The sequence below is a fragment of the Chiloscyllium plagiosum genome, chromosome 3 (assembly GCF_004010195.1).
Source record: "Chiloscyllium plagiosum isolate BGI_BamShark_2017 chromosome 3, ASM401019v2, whole genome shotgun sequence".
In the NCBI taxonomy this organism is placed as follows: Eukaryota; Metazoa; Chordata; class Chondrichthyes; order Orectolobiformes; family Hemiscylliidae; genus Chiloscyllium; species Chiloscyllium plagiosum.
In genome coordinates, this window is record NC_057712.1 from 78,838,104 (window position 1) to 78,843,994 (window position 5,891).

Sequence of the window (5,891 nt, forward strand, 5' to 3'; positions counted from 1 at the left end):
GACCTCCTTGTGGGTCTGCTCCTGGGCCTGGCCAAACTGGCCATTAACAGGACGATGCAGCGGGCCGTGGAGGGGATCGTTAGGGCTGACTGCCTGCCCCTCTTCCGCGGTTACGTTAGAGCCCGGGTGTCCTTGGAGAAGGAGCACGCGGTGTCCACCAACACCCTGGAGTTGTTCAGGGAGAGGTGGCCACTGCAGGGAGTGGAGTGCATCATTTCTCCCTCTAACTCTATTTTGATTTAATCCCTGCCCCCACCCCTTCACTGTTTGATCACACAGCATTGCCCTTTGATGTGAAGGGCACTGCTTATCATTGGTCACTTGGGTATTTTCTTTCTTCCTGGTGGTGGAAATTGAATAAAGATTTGTACACCTTATGTCTTACACTGTGTCTTACACTGCACACACACACACAACACGGGTGCTGGGGAAAAATAAATACTACCGCAGTGAGGCGGGAGTGTTAGGAAAAAGAAAAAAGAAGAAAAAAAACGGAGAAAAAAAAGAACAGGGATGTCCAAGGATCTGTTCACTTTGACAGCCAGCTCTAAGGGAGCTGGAACAGTGTCAAGGACTCTCCACATGTAAATAAAGGGTGATGGTGATGGGATACAGTCTCCGTGGAGTCATTTCACCTGATAGAAGACTTCTGAAACAAGCTCTCCGAGCAAATGGTTACTGGGAGGGCACAGGAAACACATCAAAAACACATTCAAAGCCTGTCTGAGAAAATGAAATATCATGGAAATCTTGTGTTTAAGAGCACTCAAACTGAAGAAGAAGCATCTAGGAAGGTGCCATCCATCTCCAATATCTTTGACAGGTCCAGGTGAAGACCAAGCCAAAATAGTAGCAGACGCATATGGTAACCCAAGCATCCCATCTCATTCCCTACCTGTGGCAGCGTGTGCGGATCCAGCACTGGACTGTTTAGTCACCTCAGGACCACAACACCCGACTGAAAGAAAGTCATCCTTGGTGCCATGGTTCTGCCCAGGAAGTGTTAACTTGTTTGGTTTCTAAGTGTACTAAAGCATAACATCTATGCCTTTCTCAAAAACATTACTTTGAACTGCCAATAATAACAACATATACACTGCAAAGAAAACATGAAATTAAAATTAGAATAGATTTGTGGAAAGTTTTAGCAGGAATGCAGGACTTTCCTCTGCTGATCACCAATAGATATCACATAAATACACTCACCAACATTTGTAAAAGCTTTCTTCTACTTCCTATAATTTTTTTGTTCACAGTATTTTGTTACTCAACAGTTCCAATCAGAAAGAGAATCCAGCTATCAGTCCACTCTAAAGGTGTAAAAGAGAAACAAGTCATTTTAAAACAAAAGAAAATTCACAGAGAACCTCATCCTCATTTAAGTCAATCACTAAATTATTTTACTGCCAACCAGCCATTTGAGAATGCCCTGCAGTCATAAGTTGAAAAGTGACCATAATTGAATGATGGGGTTGATCGCTTTTACCTCATCAAAGTTGAAAGTCTTTTAAATTTAGCCTGTGGCTAGATAAGCTGTCTTGTGCCAGATAACAAGCGGGCCACTGTCTGGTTTTCATCAGAAATCTGTTATTGTTTAATAATGTCTATTTTTGTATAAGCAGGTAATTGTCTGCCCAAACAGTAATAAAGTTCCTGGCGTTTGATTAGTTGTGAAGTGGGGAATCATCAGCTTTTGAGGAACTGCTATTTTACTTGCTTGTGAAAAGATGGGAAAAATCTATTTTCCAAAATGCAAATCAAAACAATCTTAGTTATGTGGGTTTCAAAGAATATTCACAAACCCTCTGCATGGTTAGGAAGCTCCAACTAAATTACTGTCATAATCACAGAGAATTGGATATTATGCACCAATTCACAGGTATAGTGAGACTGTGCAAGAAGGAAAATGCTAGTAATCAAGACCCACCACACCACCAGTTGCAGTAACATTATAAATGTTTTGATTACATAGAAACATAGAAGACAGGAGCAGGAGTAGGCAATTCAACCCCTCCAACCTGCTCTATGATTCAGTACGGTCAATACCCTAATCCCACTCTCCCTCTATATTGCATTAGCTACATTGCGACATTGCCTTCTTCTCGAAAACACATCATGCTTTAGCCTCAACCACTTTCTGTGGTAGTGAATTCTACAGGCTCACCCTTCTCTGGATGAAGAAATTTCTCCTTATCTTAGTCCTAAAAGATTTACCTCTTATCTTTAAAATATGACCCCTGATTCTGGGATATTTCATTGTTCCTGCATCTAACCCATCTCGTCCTGTTAGAATTTTACAGTTCTCTATGGGAGCCGCTCTCATTCTTTTATACTCCAGTGAATACAATCTGAACTGACTCAATTTCTCCTTATACATCAGTCCTGTCAACCCAGGAATCACTTTGGTAAACCTCCGCTGCTCTCCCTCTATAACAAGAACATTCTTCCTCGTTAAGAAGGTCAAAACTGCATTCAATATTCCAGGTGTGGCCTCACCAAAGACCAGTATAATTGCAGCAAGACATCCTTGTTCAAGTACTCAAATCCTCTTGCTATGAAAGCCAACATACCATTTGCCTTCTTTATTGCCTGCTGTCCCTATGCAATTACTGTCAGCAACTGGTCCATGAGGGCCTCCAGGTGTCATTGAACATTCCCCTCTCTCAAATTATGACCATTCAAATAATAATCTACCTTGCTGTTTTTGTTATCAAAATGGATAACCTCATGTTTATCCACATTATACTGCATCTGCCATGTACTTGCACACTAACTGTCCACATCACTGCAACATTTCTGCATCCTCCTCGTAGCTCATTCTTCCATCCAAATTTTGAGATTTAGTACCCTCATCTAAATATTATGAATAGTGGGGATCCTAGTACAAATCTCTGCAGTACCCCACTCATCACTGCCTGCTATTCAGAAGAAGACCCACTTACTCTTAACACCAAAATGGTTAATTGTGTCCCGTTTATACTGTTAATCAGAATAAAAGAGACTTACACCGGGTTTAACAAAATCCAAATAATCCAATGCTTTTTAAGGTAAAACTCACTTTTAAAAGAAGTAACGTAACTGGTTAATTTGTAAGCTATAATCTGGAAGAAAAACGGTATCCACTTTTCCAAAAAGACACATTCACATAACACTGAAGACAATAAACTCTGCAGAGATTTTTTTTAAATCCTTTTTGGCCAAGAGACTGAGAACAGTGGAAAGAATTAAATGCTTCATCAAATCATCATCCACAGGGTTTCTTGCTGATGAAATCAAATGCTAACTGCTGTAGACTGATAGAAAATCTTCAGTTCAAATTGAAATCAAGCTGGGTATAATTTTTGGAATGTGATTATTAGTTTTTCAGGTCTTATAAGGTCATCAGAAATATTGATTTTTTTGAAACTATATCATGTCCCCAAGAACGGCTACTGAGAGAGAAAAAAACATTTGCAGCCGCCAGGATTTTCTTCCTATGGCATCTAACTTTGTGAAAATTTGAGGAAGGACATTCTGGCTATTGAGGGAGTGCAGCGTTGGTTCATGAGGTCAATTCCCGGAATGGCGGGACTATCATATGTTGAAAGATGGGAGTGACTGGGCTTGTAACACTTGAGTTTAGAAGGATGAGAAGGAATCTGATTGAGATGTACTGGACACTCTGGAGGCAGGAGGCGTGTTTCCGCTGATGGGTGAGTCGAGAACCAGAGGACACAGTTTAAAAATAAGGGGTCGGCCATTTAGACCAGAGTTGAGGAGAAACTTCTTCACCCAGAGAGTGGTGGATATATGGAATGCTCTGCCCCAGAAGGCAGTCGAGGCCAAGTCTCTGGATACTTTCAAGAAAGAGATGGATTCAGCTCTTAAAGTTAGTGGAATCAAGGGTTAGGGGATAAGGCAGGAACTACTGATTGTGGATGATCAGCCATGATCATAATGAATGGTGGTGCTGGCTCGAAGGGCTGAATGGCCTGCTCCTGCACCTATTGTCTATTGTCAAAAACAGAACTTAATGCCAGAAGAGGTAGTTAGACAACCTCCAGCACAGAGGCCTATTGTAGTAATTTTTCCAAAGCCAGTTTTTCCAGCAATGAAGAGCCATAAATCTAATCCATTATCAATATAAAAGCTTTGCTTGTCTTTTCTCCAAAGTTCTTTAACTTCCAGTAAACAGCATGTAGCTTACAGCACACATTAAAAGGTTGACCTCACTCGTCAAGAAATCACATGGTAAAAATCCTTTTCAATCTAGAAAGTGTCCAAATAGTTCTACACCTTCAAATTTTTCACGCAGTTCAAAAACATAAATATGTATTTATAACAACTGTGAATAAATAAAAACAAATTTCTAAATTTTATTTTGAGTTTTTCACATCCAATCTTAGAACTACCAATGAGGTTTTCATGTAATAAAATGATAATTCACAAAGATGATTATTAATATTAAAGAAGGCAAAAGTGAATGTGCTATGCAAATAATGTGAATCAATTCATGAACTGTATTTTTTTCCTTTTGGTAGGTTTGAGATGGAATGGTTCTAAAACCTACTAATGTGAAATTGCCACTGACCAGGAAAAAGGCAGGAAAGTGGAGTTGTGAGTTATCAGCTCAGTTATATCTTATGATTGAATGGATCTGCTGCAACTTCCTTTCAAAATCTATACACACAGGCTTTCTTGGAATTCAGTAGAAAACTCTTCACTGTCTTACCACAGCTGGACATTGGGAAAAATACAGCTCTAATGCAGATTTTCAGCAATTTTCTTTCACAGGATGTGGGCATCGCTGAGTGGGCCAGCATTCATTTTCCATCCCTACTTGCATTTGAGACAGTGATGATGAGCCAACTGTTTGAACAATTGCAGTCCATTGTGTAGCTACATCAGCAGTGCTGCAAGCAAGGGAATTCCAGGATTTTTACCCAGTAACAGTGAAGTACTAATGAGACGGTTTCAATGCAGCACCAGGTGATGAGCTGAGAAGGTGTTGTTTAAGGAGCCTTGAAGAATTGCAGCAGTGCATTTAGGATATGGAAGAGAAAGGCAATGGCAGCTTCATAAAGAGTGGGGAAGAGTGGAGGGTCAGCAGCTTCTCAAACAGCATTAGAAAGTGCAGGGACAGCAGCTTTGTAAAGAGAAGAACGGATCTGTGTGAGAAGGGTAGTAACAGTGGGAGATAAAAACCAACAGCAGAGAGCTCCTTCAACCTGTTTCTAACTCCAAGAGCCAAAGTATGGTGTCACAGAAATAAAGCACATGTCTTCTTTGTATCTCTTCATTAGTCAAGTCATTTCAGTCATTACAGCTTAAGATTTCAGTTAAAAAATTCACTTTATAAATATTTAATACCAAGATAATTAATGAAATGTGATCGACAATCAAAGGTATTGTCTGGAAAGATGAGTATAGAGATAGGAGAGCTTGGCTAATAAAGGACTGTGTCAGTGCAGTGCTGATTTGTGTTAGAGATAAAACAAATCATGATGTGCAATCAGCTTACATAGAAGTAAGGAGTAGGAAAAGGAAAGAAATCACTGGTGGGAGTTCTCTGTATCCTCCGTAAAGTTGCTTCACTGTAGGACAAACTATAAATCAGAAAAGAATGGAGGTGTGGAAGAGCATTACAATTGTCATGGGTAATTTTATTCTGCATGTTGACTGCAGAATACAGATGAAGAATAACATACAAGACAAATTTGAAGAGTGCATCAGGGTGTCTGAAGAGATCCCATTGTTAATTTGTCAAATAATTTGTCAAATTACAAATTCAGAGGGAGGGCAACTTGGGTTAAAAATTGTTATTTCATAATGCTTGGCAAAAAGTTATTCCAACCACAAACAAAGAGTTGATGAGATGGATGAATCATCAGTGGTTAACAACTGCAGTCAAG